This window comes from Castor canadensis, chromosome 1 (genome assembly GCF_047511655.1).
Source record: "Castor canadensis chromosome 1, mCasCan1.hap1v2, whole genome shotgun sequence".
NCBI classification, from domain to species: Eukaryota; Metazoa; Chordata; class Mammalia; order Rodentia; family Castoridae; genus Castor; species Castor canadensis.
Window position 1 is genome coordinate 7,540,955 of NC_133386.1, and position 15,809 is coordinate 7,556,763.

The window sequence follows — 15,809 nt, forward strand, 5'->3', positions numbered from 1 at the left end:
GGAGTGTGGCTCAAGTGGAAGAGTGCCTGCCTAGCAATAATGAGGCTTTGAGTTCAAACCCTAGTACTGCCCTTCCTCTCCCAATAAGATGGGAAAGACATTAAATTGTAGGGTTTGATACTGTCCAAGGTTTGGGGTGTCTCTTAGTGACTTTAGAATGTATCTCCCTTGGATAAGGGGAGGCACCCATTATTACTGCTGAGGTGACTTTTGCTTTTTAAAAAATATTTTTATAGTGTCATGTTGTTTGCTGAGTTTTCTTAACTCCTGTCAATAGTAGCAATGGCTCTGTTTGTTTTAGGTTAGCCCAGTCTTTGTGGATGGTGTGGCTTAGGACGGCCCCCTCTGATAACAGGACATTTATTGAATACCACAGTCCTCTTTCCCTTTGTGGTTGGTCAAAGGAAAAAAATCTGGCCACGCAACAATAGCTTACTTTTCATGAAAGGCATACCATGTCCCCATCCTTTCTTTGTCCCTGTGTCATTCTGTGACTTCTTCAAGTCTGTTTCATCCCACCCACATTTATTTTTCTTTCTCCAATACTGTTTGCTTTTCCTTACTTCAGTCCCACACATCGGGGTAGTCTTCCCCATAATGAAGTCCCACAACCTACTGAATACACAACCCAACACAACCTAAACAAAGAGCATGTGTGTCACCCACAAAGCCTGGTTTATGAAAAGAGCAACTATGCTTTCTTTGGAATGCCCGTTGTGGGTTTGGCAAGGTGGCATCTCACTCCCCTGCCTGCCAGACTCACAGAGTTATGGGAAGGTTTTTCTTGCTCTCCAAACACCTTGAACACACCTTGAGATCCTTGCCTTTTCCTTTTCTTCAATCTGTCAAAACACCAGAAATAAAGTGCCATGCAGTAGACCAAGTTGTACTGGTGATACATCATATTATCTTTCAAACCAAATGCCAGGACCACAAGAGCAGACATTTTGCAAGGGCACAAAGTGGGAGGCTAACAGCTCCTACAGTTTATTCACCGACCTGTAGCTAAAGGAGTACCAGGCATTGTCCAGTCCACCCTGCTTCTCAGCCTCTGGGGGACCTCACCAAGTCTTCCCCACCTCATCTGTCCAGCTTCTCACCCGTGTTATGAGACAAGGGAGCTCCTGCTAGGTCCTCCCTGGGCAGCCAGTTAAGCTCAAGCTCATGCTACCAAAGTGGTGGAGTCAAGGTGGCATGGAAGGTTGGAAGGTGAGACATAGCTTTCTTGTGGCAGTGATGAGAGGCTGGCTTGAAGGCAGGATGTCTGGGTGACCCTCCCTACTTTCCTGTGAACCTCAGACTTGGAAAGGCAACCTCACAGCTGCTGGAGGTCATTCAACAGCTGTTCTCTGGGACTCCAGAGCAGTGTTCTATAACCTCTCACTCCAGAAGGGAAAAGTCCATCTCCCTGGGAACTCTGTGCCTTGGGCTGGGATTGCAGGATCACTGTGTCTTCAGCTCCAGGGAGCATGGGATCCTGGCTTTCTGCAGACCAGCCCTTCCTTCTCAGTCTTCTTCTTCTTAAAGGAGATGCCCAAAGGACCTCATGCTGGGCATCCACCAACAGGTGCCTCTTGCAGGCTCAGTAGCCAGCCTATCCCTTCACCTTGCTGCCTGTCAGGTTTGCCAGGGCTCAGTAGCTGCCACAAGGTGGAGTCAGTGACTCAGCATCCCTCAGAGCTCTCTCCAGATCTGAGTTCAAGCTTCCTGTCGAGCGTTCCTACCTCTCTCAGCAAGTACCAGATAATGGGGCAAGCTTGGAGTCTCTGACCACCCTTCCTATCAGCCTAGAGCAGATCTGCAAAGCTGGCTTAGTCCAGCAATGCCACTTGTAGGAGCATCCAAGGGGGATGAAGTCAATGTCTCAAAGAGACATGCTCCATGTTCATTGCAGCCTATTCGCCTGGACATGGAATCAACCCACACGTCCACTAACAGATGAACGGGTAAAGAAAACATAGTTCATATACTACATGTGTGATGAATAATATTTAGCCTTTAAAAAGAGTTCCTGCATTTGCAGCAACGTGAATGAACCTGAAGGACACAACGATGAATAGATACAGAAATAAAATTACCATGAGATCTCACACATTATAGGATCTAAAAATGCCTAACTCAAGAGAAGCAAAGAGGATACTAGTTGCCAGGGGATGTGGGCAGGAGTGGGGTGGGATGTTGGTCAAAGGACACAAAGGGTACCGGCTTTTATTTGTGCAGGGTGACTATGTTCGGGAGGTCAAATGCACAGTGTGTGAGTATAGTTAACAATGCTGTACTGTACCCTTCAAATTTGCCGAAAAAAGAGTAGATCATAAGTGTTCTCACCAAAAACTAGCTATGAGGTGAAGGATGTATTGATTAGTTTCATCGTGGTAGTCACTTACAACATATATGGGTATTGCCACATCTTGAATCTGTACAATTTTTATGTGAATCTGTACAATTTTTATGTGAATCTGTACAATTTTTAGCTATTCCTCAATAAAGCTGGAAAAAACTGAACAAGAGACCATCTGTCAGCTCAGAACAGTTATTCACTCATGCCTTTGTTGAAAATCACCTTATTTATTCCAGCAGTGTGCTGAGGTCTGTGCACACACAGATTAGTGAGACCTCTGCTCCTTGGGGAGTTGATGATCCAGCAAGAGGTGATTCAGATGACACTGCGGGCTTCCTATGAATACCCACCTGGTGTGCAGATATAGGATAGTTTGCCCACACTTTGGATGCCTTCCCTATTCATGTGGAATATTATCTTTCCACCGTACGCCAGCCAAACATTCTAGAAAAACAAAACATTTAAGGGTACAGACTGTAGTTAGGGAATAACCTAGCCCAACAGATCCACGTGAGAAGTCAGGTTTTGATCTCCATCCCTTAAGGCCAAGTTTCAATAATCCATGAGGGGATGTGACAAAGTTTTAATACCTGTACTTAGGAAGGACTGAATACTGTTTGTGAGTGAAAAGTCACACTTGGAGTTTTCTGGTTTCACTGCAACACATAACCTTTTCCTCTACTTGATTAGATAAGCCAATGAAGGTACAGATTCCATGTACCTTTGAGGAGTCTGTGTTCCTAAATTCTTAAGGAATAAATCCATCACCAGAACACTGGCTCCATGTTAACATAACAAGGGCTTACTCAGCTACCCAGAGCAGGAAAGCATGAAAACTCCTGTTTTGAGTCCATGTTGGGCTGGGTGAGCACTCTGGAGGCTCAGGTAAGGATTGTGAGTTTGAGGCCAGCCTGTGCTGGAAAATGAGACCCTGTTTGTTCGATTTTCTTTTCTTTTTTTTTTTCTTTTATTATTCATATGTGCACACAAGGCTTGGGTCATTTCTCCCCCCTGCCCCCACCCCCTTCCTTACCACCTACTCCACCCCCTCCTTCTCCCCCCCACACCCTCAATACCCAGCAGAAACTATTTTGCCCTTATCTCTAATTTTGTTGTGGAGAGAGTATAAGCAATAATAGGAAGGAACAAGGGTTTTTGCTAGTTGAGATAAGGATAGCTATACAGGGCATTGACTCACATTGATTTCCTGTGCGTGTGTGTTACCTTCTAGGTTAATTCTTTTTGATCTAACCTTTTCTCTAGTTCCTGGTCCCCTTTTCCTATTGGCCTCAGTTGCTTTTAAGGTATCTGCTTTAGTTTCTCTGCGTTAAGGGCAACAAATACTAGCTAATTTTTTAGGTGTCTTACCTATCCTCACCCCTCCCTTGTGTGCTCTCGCTATTATCATGTGCTCAAGGTCCAATCCCCTTGTTGTGTTTGCCCTTGATCTAATGTCCACATATGAGGGAGAACATACGATTTTTGGTCTTTTGGGCCAGGCTAACCTCACTCAGAATGATGTTCTCCAATTCCATCCATTTACCAGAGAATGATAACATTTCATTCTTCTTCATGGCTGCATAAAATTCCATTGTGTATAGATACCACATTTTCTTAATCCATTCGTCAGTAGCGGGGTATCTTGGCTGTTGATTTTATTTTCAACCCGACAGTAGAAGCATATAGTGTATAGTGTTTATGTGTACATGTTATCCATATTCCATAGACTAGAGATGAAAACACATAATCACAATGATCAGTCAAGAAAATAAATGATCAAAACTACTTAAAATTGCTTTTCATAAATGTCTGTTACCATCATAGCACTATGGCAGCAAATGGTGTGGCATCTGAGCTAAATCGTTCAGAACCCACCACCCAAACCTCTGCATGAGGATTTTCTGCTTCCAAAATCTAACACCTCAATAAGTGTCCTCTCAATAAGTGTCTTGATTACACTGTGACACAGACACAGCACTTTCCACTTCACTGAGGAAGCTGAGGAAGAAGATGCTCAGAACAGTCAAGGTAACACATCCAACCCTGGTGTTCTGATTTAGCTCCCTGTTGTTCACTCCTTCATCACCTGGGCACATGATACATACAAGGGCTGCTGTCCTTATTGTAATATACATACACCTTCTGGATGATTCCACAGGCTTCATGTCTAAGTAGTGCTTGACACTCACAGGTGACAAATAGAGCCTGTAACCATGTGGAAGCCATCTCTACTTGCTGTCACCCAAGCTTAGGTCGTGAAGTCGCCTGATGTGTGGACCAGGCTTTGCACAGCCTTTGTAACTCCAAAAGTCTTGGGCACACAACAAGCTCATTCTGATGTGCCAGTGAAATTCATGAAAGTTTTCTGTGAAGGAGATTCCACCCTCGTCACCTCCATGTGATGCTGTCCTCAGTGGGGGACTTGGGCACACTAGAGCCTGGGGGACTCAAGTTGCATTTCTCACCCCACAGTGTTACTCTCTGTGGGCTTTAAGGCCATACCTGGACAGAGTAAGGAGGACAAAAGTGTTCCAGGGTGGTGGCAGATGGGGAGAAGTGTCTTGTGTCACCTCTCTCCGATCTCTGGGCTCACAGAAGTCACTTTGCAAAGCTGGCTCCAACAGGGGATTAGATAATAGCACAGCAAATAGATAGTATATGCTTGCAGAGTTTGTTAAAACATTTTAGTGGCCTTAAAAAAACAGGTTCCCACCATGGCCTATTCCTCTGCAGCTTCCCAAGTTGCAGTCATTCCCCTGTGCCACCCAGATGAAGAGAGGGCTTCCACCTGAAGTTCTCAGTGTGTCTGCATTGGCCCTTACTGACACTCCTGAGATAAGACTGATGTCACAGGCTGTATGTGTAGGAAACAGCTAGACAAACCATTCTGGGGAGCAGGTAGGCCCTTCCTATCTGCCTCTGCTCAGAAATCAGCTGTGTCCTTCTGAGACAAAATGGCACTCTGGTGAAATCACTTATGAGAAAATTATAGGTCACAGAGGGGAATGTTACTGTAATACATTGGAATTTTGATGACTCCTCATCAAAAGTAACATCACAAAGGTCATATGTCAGGGACTTTCATTCTCTGAAAACCAGAGTTATACTTGGTATGTCTGCAGTTCTACTTCTTTCTAAGGAATAATCACATCACAAGGATATTTTGGAAGTTTGGGTGTAGTGTTCTCTTTTTGTAATTCTGGATTTCATAGGACTTCCTTGGATTCATGAAACAGAATCACAAATCAAGAGTGCTAGGAGTTTGAGTTGACCCATTGGTTAAAGAACATACACAAATTCATCCAAAAACGCCAAGAAACTATTAAAGAGACCTAATGGAAAAGGTATAGACATTTATAGTTTTTCTATCAACCAGCGAAGATCAACTACAGAGCTTAAAGTTCCTAGCCACACTAGAAATAACAGCAAAACAGGAACTTGGAGAAATCCTGTAAAAACTCAGAGGCTCAGCACATGTGATACATAAGTACATCCACATATATATACACAAATAAGTGTGTCCATGCATGTGCACACACGTGTAAGGGCATTACCAAGGTGCAGCTGAGAGGCGAGGTATTTCTGAATATCAAAACTCAGAAGATTAAAGTACTATGAAAATACTTCTCCCCTAATAATTGAGATTTTCTGTTTAAATCTAAAGGAAATTTTAATGGTATTTTTTTGAACTTAAAAGTTGAACAAAAAATGTATCTGGAAAATTACCTGGATAAGAACAGTCAGCGAATAGGAATCTAATGCTCCTTTTTACACGAGGTCTCTTCTATCAGATTTGAAAAGATATTTTAAAGTTAAAATGTTTTAGAGTAGCACTAAAGAGGTGTAAGATGAAACAGGAAGATGAACAAACAGTAAATATTGATGCATGGCATATGGCTACTATTGGTCTTTATATATGAAACATACAAAATATATGTATATAATATAAATATATATATAAGTACAATATAAAAATACAGATATAAATCTGCATAAGCATTATATAATTTGAATTTTTGGAAGCTTTAGCTGTGCTATCAACTGGACAAAGGTATCCCCATTTGCTGTGTTGAGTTGGCATTGTACAGAAAATAACAGCCACCTGGGACTAGAAACGTTAAGTTTGATCCTATTCCAATTGTTCGGGGGTAAGGCACTGTGTTAAATGTGTAAAGACTTGCACCTGTCCAGCAAGCACAAAGCCCTGAGTTCAACCTCAGAACTCCAAAAAAAAAAGGGGGGGTTTAATTTACATGGGTTTGATTATTGAAACTAATGAAAAAAAACCAACAGAACTGAAAACCCATTAAAAAGTTTTATTGTACATAAGAAGTACATTTATAAAAGTGGCATTGAAAATTAATGGATTTGGTTTTTTTTAAAGAAATGGTCTGAGACAATTGTTGGAAATAAATAATATTAGTTTCTTAGTTCACACCCACAATACATTCCACGTGAATTAAGTAATGATATGCACAAAATAACCCCTTAAGATACTAATAATATGTATTAAAAGCTTGTTCTGATCACAATAAGGAGATTGCCAGAGTATAAAAGCAATGGAAGAAATGAAAGGAAAGAATCTAGTTAAATTTTGGCCACCTTTATAGCTCAAAACTCCTTAAAACCCAAAGGTCAAAAATAAGCTGGGAAAAAATCATCAGCACAAATTTCCAACTTCCTAAAATGTACCAGGTTTTCATTGCTCTCCACTCTGCAGGGAACAGGCTGTTTCTGGGCTGGTGAAGCTCACTGGCTCCTATTTCTGTTCCCTGACCTCTTGTGCCCAGCACTAGAGACATGGGAGGACCTTGTATGGAAATTCTACTGCTTACTTAGAGCACTTATTGAACGTCTACGGAAATGTCAAAATGTCCCGATACCTAAGGACGGCATCATGCTAAGTGTGCCTCTAGAAGTACTGCTTCAGGCTGTGATTTTAAACACTGGAAATGCGATATGTTCCCTGTAGGAGAAGTCAGTTCATACAATTCTCAAAGGAACAAAGATGGAATTTCAAGGAGTGAGCTATTCCAAACTTCAAGTGGATGCTGGATGGAGCAACAAAGAACCCCAGTGGTCCAGCTAAGTGAGGGTGAGAATTACAGCATGTGTTCAGTACTTCATCTGCTATGTCTGGTACAAAAGCTGGGGTCAGTTTTAGTTCAGAAATATCTATTCTAGGTGCACAATGAAAGCATAGGTGTGCATGAACACTTGTTAGAGGAAAATAAAAGCTCAGCCATTTGCAACTTCTGCTTCTGACAAAGGTTGAGTAGCAGAGACCAGATTCTCCTGACTGCAACAATCATCTTTTCCTTTTTTTTTTTTTCAGTACTGGGGTTTGAACTCAGAGGCTTGTGCTTGCCAGGCTGGCACTTTGCCACCGGAGCTACACCCTAAGCTCTCTGCTGTATTTTTCAATAGGACCCAGCGTTTAATTCAGAGCTAGTCTGGATCATGATCCTCCTATTTATGCTTCCTGAGTAGATGGGATGACAGGGACATGCTACCACGTCTGCTTTTTGTTGTTGAGATGGAGTCCCTCAACCACATGCAGATCTTAAACCACAATCCTTCCAATCTCCACCTCCCAAGTACCTAGGATTACTGGCATAAGCCACCATACCTGACTCCATTCATTTTTTCATGAGCCTGTATTAGTTGTGCAAAATCATGGCTTTCATAATAACATTTTCACACACACACACACGACGTTCTGTGGTCATATTCACCCCCATTGCCCTCTCTTACCCATCCCTCCTGGCTGGTCCCCTTCCCCTTTCCAAACAGTCCACCTTCTACTTTCATGCTTTTTCCTTTTAATCTAGATTCTGCATATGAGAGAGATAATGTGACACTTGTCTTTCTGAGTCTTGCTTATTTTACTCAGCATCATGATCTCCAGTTCCACCCTTTTTCCTGCAAATGACACAATTTTGTTCTTCCTTGCATAATCTACCTTGTGAATTTACACCACATTTTCTTTATCCATTCATCTGTTGACGTACACCTAGGCTGACTCCATAATATGGAGTTGTGAATTGTGCTGTGATAAACACGGGTGTGCAGGTTTCTCTGTTGTGTGCTGACTTTGATTTCTTGGGGTATGTGGCCAGAATTAGCTTATCATCATCATATAGCAGTTCAGTTTTTAGTTTTTTGTGGAACCTCTGTGCATTTCCTTGGTGGCTGCACTAATTTACAATCACACACCAGCAGTGTATGAAGGCTCATTTTCCTGTATCCTTGCCAACACCTGTTGTTTCTTTTCCTTTTCATTTTTTTTTTTTTTTTTTTTTTTTGCTGTATGGGAGTTTGTACTCAGGGCCTCACACTTGCTAGGCAGTCACTCTACCACTTGATCCACTCCACCAGACCTTTTGTGTGATGGGTTTTTTCAAGATAGGGTCTCATGAACTATTTGCCCAGGCTGACCTTGAATCACAATCCTCCTGATTTTTGTCTCCCGGGTAGCTAGGATTACAGGTGTGAGCTACTGGCACCTGGTTAGTTGTTTGTTTTCTTGATGATTTCCATTTTGACTGGGAAAGAAGGAATCTCAGTATAATTTTGACTTGCATTTCCCTGAGGACTAAGGACGCTTAACATTTTTCATGTATTTATTTGTCATTTCATGTATTTGGAGAACTGTCTGCTCAATCACTTGCCTCTTCATTGCTTGGATTATCTGGTCTTTTGGTGTTTAATTTTTTGTGATCCTTATATATTCTGGATAGTAATCCCCTGTCGGATGAATAGCTGGTGAAGATTTCTTTCCCTTCTGCAGACTGTAATTGTTTTCTTTGCTGTGCTGAAGCTTCTGAGCTATTGGAGTCCTAGTCAGAAAATTGTTTCCTATGTCTTGTCTTCCCCATGTTTTCCGCCAGTAGTTTCAAAGTTTCAGGTCTTTGATCCACCATGAATTGATTTTGTAGAGGGAGAGATGGAGAGGCTCTGTTTCACTGTTCTGCACGTGGACATCTAGTTTTCCCAGAACTATTGGTTAATGAGGGTGTCTTTTCCTCAATGTACATATTTGGAACCTTTGTCAAGAATAAGATGACTCTTTTCTCGGTCCTCTATTCTTTTCCATTGGTCCACGTGCCTGTTTTTGTGTCATTACCGTGCTGTTTTTATTACTTGGCTTGTAGTACAATTTGAAATTGGGTATTATGACTCCTCAACATTGGTCATCTTCTTCAGGACTTTTTTGGTTATTTGGGGTTTTTTGTGCATCCATATAAATTTTAGGATTGGTTTTTCTATTTTGTGATGAAAGTCATTGTAATTTTGATGGGAATTGCAAGGAATCTGTAGCTCTCTTTGGTAATATAGCCATTTTCACAATATGCCAATCCATGTACATGGAGGTGGCAGGGGGTGGTCTTTCCATTTTCTACTGTCTCCTTTAGTTTCTTTCTTTGGTGTTTTATAGTTTCACTGTAGAGGTCTTTCACCTACTTGGTTGGGTTTATGCTTAGGTACTTTTTAGGCTATTGCAAATGGAACTGTTCTCTCTTTTCTTTCTCAGCATGTTCATTGCTGTTATAGAGAAAAGCTGCTGATTTTTGTATATCCTTTTTATATCCTGCTGCTTTGCTGAAAGTGTTTATCAGATCTAAGGGTTTTCTGGTGAAGTGTTTAATTTTCTGCAAATAGGGATAATTTGACTTATTTCTCGTTTATATCCCTTTTGTTTCTTCTTCTTGGTACTTTGCTCTGGCATTATATTGAATGAGAATGGACAGAGTGGACATTGTTGTCTTCTCCCTAATTTTAGAGGACATGCATTCAGTTTTCTCTGCTCAGTGCGATGTTGAGTATAAGTTTATATACATAGCCTTTATTTATGTCATATATTATTGTGTTGAAGTATGATCCTTAATACTAGTTTTTTCAGGGCTTTTATCATGAAGTGATGCTGAATTTTGTTAAAGGTTTTTTCCTGCATCTTTTGAGCTGATCATGTGACTTTTGATCTTGGTTCTTAATTGTTCTAGGCACTCATAGATGTAAACTTCCTTCTTAAAACTGCCTTTGCTCTATCCCTATGGTTGTAGTAAGTTGAGTTCTCATTTTCATTTAATTCTATGATTTTTTTAATTCTTTCCCTGATTTCTTCAATGACCCATTGATTGTGGAAGGGTATGTTGTTCAATGTTCACATGTTTGTGTAATTTCTGTAGTTTCTCTTGTTGATTTCAAATTTATTCCACTATGGGCTGCTGAGAAGATGGAATATTCTGTATATGTTTATTAAGTCAATTTGCTCTATGGAGTACTTCAACTCTGAAGTTTCTTTGTTGACTTTCTGTCTGGATGATCTATTGATCATGGAGTATTGAAGTTACTCACTATTATTATATCTGAACTCAATCTGTCCTTTTTATCTGGTAGGTATGTTTTATAAAATTGGGAGACCAACATTTACTGCATATATATTTACAATCATTATAATTTCTTGATGGATTTTTCCCTTTATTAATGTGTACTTGACCCCTTGGCTAATTTTGGCTTGAAGTCTGCTTTGTTAGATATGGGTACTCCTACTACTGCTTGCTTTCAGATTCTTTTTACATTCTATATTATTATCCAATCTTTACTTCCAGTCTATGTGTGTCTTTTCCAGTGAGGTCAGTTTCTTATAGACAATAAATATCTGGATTGTGTTTGTTAATCCATTCAGCCAGTCTGTGTCTTTTAATTGGAGAGTTAAAACCATTTACATTTAAGATTAGGATATATTTCACAGAATATACACTAACCTTCCTCTTAGAGGTTTGAATAATGTTTCATTTTTCCTACCTCTTGTGTGTTTATCTATTCTTGTGAGATTTATTCTCTCTAAGATCTTATGCTTTTCTTCCTCTCTGTGTATAGGATTCTTTTACGTATCTTCTGCAATTCTGGCTTAGTGGTCATGAATTACTTCATTTTATGCTTATCACAGACAGTCTTTAGTTCTTCAATTTAAAGGGTCATTTTGCTGGACATAGTAGTCTTGGTTGGTAGCTATTTTGTTTCAGGGCTTGATGTACATCAGTACGTGCTCTCCTGCCTTTTAGGGTTTTGCTATTATTTTGATAGATTTGCCTTGCTGCTTCTTTCTTGCTGTGTTCAGTGTTTTGTATTCTTGGCATTTTAACTATAATATGTTGTAGAGAGGTTCTTTTCTGGTCATGTTTTTTTAGGATTCACTCATATACTTGGATGTCCATTTCTGTTCTTAAATATTGGAATTTTCTGCTATAATTTTATTGAATAAGTTTTTCTCTGCCTTTTAGTCTGTATCTTGGTTCTCTTTTACACTAGTTTTGTAGGCTTGGTCTCTGTGTCCCAGAGTTCTTGGATATTGTGGTTTTATTTATTGGTATCTTAATTTAATCATCCTCAAACTTACTGAAACAATCCTAAAAACCAACCAAAAGATAGCAAACAGCAGTTTTTAAGGCACTGGACATCAGGCAATATAGAACAGTAATCATAGGAAATAAACAAGTCAGCCTATGATCACCCCAGCTTGCTGCAATGAGAGGCTTTCCAGGCCATGTGGATGGAAAGGGAATTTAGGGGACACCCAGTGGACTCCCTGGCAAGCAGAGCTGAGGATGTGGGAGACCAAGGCACCAGGAGTTTTGAGATAAAAGTATCAGAGAGGACAGAGTTACGTGAACAGTGAATTCCTGAGATCTATGAAGGATTATCCTCAAGACCTCAGTGAACACTGACATCACAGGCATGTGAGGAAACTGTCCAAGGCTGGGGAAGAGCTATCTCAGAGGATTAGAGAGAAAAGCCTGGGACAGACATGGGGCCAAAGTGTCTCTTCCTACCAGCAAAACAGGAACGCCTCATAATTAAGGTGGCTTTTTCTCTTCAGCAGTGTGGAATAACTAGCCTACAATAAAGTGCTGTTCTTCTTAACTAAACAAACAAATATTTAACACTGACAAGCCTATGAGAATCATGCTGATGGCAAGCTATAAACAGTTTTGAATGCTGAATGTAATTTGAGGGAAGAAAAGAAGAAGACGTTATCTGCTGCACCTACATTTAAATGTGTGTTCATAAGACTCCTCTAGTGGTGTCTTGATTTTTATTTTTAAACCTGGAACATCTTGACTAAAGAACTTGAACCCTGGAACTAGACTGTGTAAGGAGAAGAAACACATTAGGAGCAAAGAGGAAGACACAACATCCGTACCTTCTTAGTCTTTCGAAAGTGAGTAGCAAATGAGGCACTGTTTACAAGAAGGAAGAGGTCAGAGATGACAGGTAGAATTTCATTTGGTTTATGTTTCATAAAGGGTAGATAACCACAGTATCTCAATGGCAAAAATAAAAATTCAAGGTCGTCTTAGGAAACTGAAAAATGTTAAGTATTGCACCAATTACTTTTTAATAATATATATGTAATTAAGGTACCCATTTTAGGGCTCATTAAAATTATTTGTACAGCCACTTCCACTTTTAATATAACTTTATGTCTTTGAAGCACATAAAAAGTACCTTTGGAAGGGATCAATAGAGGTCACTAAAAATAATGCCAGAATTGCCATGAGAATAGAGTGGAAATGGAAGGTTGGGTAGATAAGGAAATTGTGTAGTAAGAGCAAAATGATTTTTAAGGTTTCCTGTCCAAATAATGCCACAAGATTATATATTTTGACTCAATGCCCTGGGCTGTGGAAGTGACCAGGAATGAGAGGATATACTAACGGTCCCAGTCTTACTGTGGCTCTCTCAGGAAGTGCTGGTGCACACACTGCTTGGGAGAGGTAGCTGTGTTGGGGTGGCTGTCTATTCCACTTTGTTTCATTCAAGAACACTTTTGAAGGGCTAAGAACCTCCAAAAATCAGCAGAACAAAGAACTTGGGTTATAGAGATTCACAGAATAATCTATGAGTGACTTAATTGGGAGTATGTTATCAATCACTTTTTTTGAGATATAGAATGGGTCTATGAAGAAAGAAAACTTCAGTGCCCTTGTGCATCCTAAATTTCCCTCTATTGGTCACAAGGGTTTTTGAGAAATCTCACCTTTAAAATAATCTTCATGTTTCATTTCAAATTGCCCTTTCTATTAATGTTGTTTAAAATTATGCATCAGTGAGAGTAGTCAGGATTAGGAGAATTTGTATATAGAGAAAATTTTCTAATTAGAACATTTCAAAAAGACTATTTTAGATATTTATTTGATGCTGCAAAGGTGGCCAGTTACCATAAAATATCTTTTCATCATAAAACTTCCATAATATTAAGGACTTACATAATCAAGAAAAAAAAAACTAGAAGTTTTTTTTGCAGCATTGGAGTTGGAACTCAGGGCTTCACACTTGCTAAACAGGTTCTCTACCACCTTAGCCACATCTCCACCCCTATTTTGTGTTAGGTTTTTCAAGATAGGGTCTTGTGAACTATTTGCCTGGGCTGGCTTCAAACCACAATCCTCCTGATCTCTGCTTCCCCAGGTAGCTAGGATTACAGACGTGAGCCATCAGCACCAGCTAGAACTTTTGCTGTTGTTTTTGACCTGAGCACTAATTCTTCTAAAAAGGTCCTCAAAAAATCTTGAGTAGAAGTATCATACTTTTCAATGAAGAACTCAGTTCTTCAACACAGTGCTTACCTGTTTCGTGTAAATTACACGTGATAATTTACAAGTGGTACCAATAGTATGGACTTCTCTAATGAAGGATCTCTCTTAGGCAGCATTTCTACCACCATCCTGAAAGTGTCACAGTCTTGTCGGTAAAGCTGTTCAGTTTCTTGTTTCTGATGCTATTGCTTTAGAGCAACTGTAACTGACTAAGTAATTCTGTGCCATCTATTGTGTTTGATGTGGGTTCTTCTGGCTAGTCAATAAGTAAGAAAGCTGTGGAGCCCATCCCAAACTCAGAAATGTCAGGCCAGTTACTTTCACCTGACGTGTCTAGCCTTTCAGCAGCCTCAGCAAGTTCCTTTTCGGTGAGCCTCCTGGGCTGCCAATCGCCTTTGAGAAGGAACTGCCAAAGAACTTGAGGGTGAAGAGGCTTTCAATGTTTTCAAAGACTGGATGGCTCTCTCTTGACTTCTGCAATTGAGATGGACAGAAAGTGTTTTCTTTGCTCTGGAAAATAGCTTCTAGGCTGACCTTGGAGCAGAAGGGATGGGGAGGGGGCTTTCAGCCTCCAGGTGCTTCTCTGAAAAAACGCTCATCCCATAGGGAGACCACTCTCTCAATTAATGGGAAGAGAGGAATGTTTTCCTTCTGCATCTCTCATGATCCTGTAATCGGGCTGTCAGCTTGAAGAATGATTGTCTCTTGTCCATCTGTTCCCATTCATCTCTGTGAGGTGGACTGCTTCTTCCATCATGAGAAAATCTGTGGTCCTCCTCGCACTCTTAGTGCTCAAATGACTCTAATGTCTACCAGACGTGTGTAGCAGTGGTATCTGTTCTAGCAGGGTGATGTCTGTACAATGCTGACCACTCGATGGGAGCCATCGCTGGGGTGATTCCAAGGATGTACTCATTCTGTTGGAAGTCTTTCAGAATCATGTCATCCTTCAGACCACATTTCATCTCTTCTGTAAAGCACGAATCTCGGTGGCAGGAAAAACCTGTGGATGTAGCTGTCCACTTGCCACCACTATCCCCCAAAAGCTGGTTCTTGGAGATAAATAAACTTGATAAACCTCTAGTCAGACAAATCAGGGGAAAAATAAAAACAACCACAAGAAGACACAAATTCTCAGTGTCGGCAAGGAGAGAGTGGCATTAATATAGCTAATTTTAAAAATAAGAGAATATTATGGACAACTTCGCGCCTATAAATTCAACAACTTGATGAACTGGACAAATGCCTGGAAAGACACATACAACCAAAAGTCAGTCAAGTGCTGGTCACAGGTGGCTCACGCCTATAATCCTAGCTACTCGGGAGGCAGAGATCAGGAGGACCACAGTTCAAAGCCAGCCAGGGCAAATAGTTCATGAGACCCTATCTCGAAAAACCCTTCACAAAAATAGAGATAGTGGAGTGGCTCAAGGTGAAGACCCTGAGTTCAAGCCCCAGTACTGCCAAAAAAAAAAAAAAAAAAAAAAAACTTACTCAAGAAGGAATAGATAATCTAAATGGCCTTCTAGCTATTAAAGAACTTTAATTTGTACATAGTTAACACCTTCTCAATAATAAAACTCCAGCTCCAGATGGCTTCCTTAGTGAATTCCACCAAATATTTAAGAAAGACATTGTACCATTTCCACACAAATTCTTCCAGAAATTTAAAGAGGAAGGAATACCTCCCAACCTTTTCTGTGATACCAGCATTATCCTAACGCCAAAACATAAAATATGTAGTATTGAATTCATGTAATATCATTATATTACAAGAAAACCACAGACTAAATTCCCTCATGAGTATAGTTAGCAAAGTTGTATTTTAATAATCCAAGTCCAAAGCTCTATCAAAAAGAAAATAT

At 40.3% G+C, this 15,809-nt stretch overlaps 1 pseudogene; it reads right to left on the reverse strand.

The window, feature by feature from the left end:
• Positions 1 to 13,826: 13,826 nt before the first annotated feature.
• LOC109682988 (periphilin-1 pseudogene) lies at positions 13,827 to 14,909 on the reverse strand (annotated as a pseudogene).
• Positions 14,910 to 15,809: the final 900 nt, after the last annotated feature.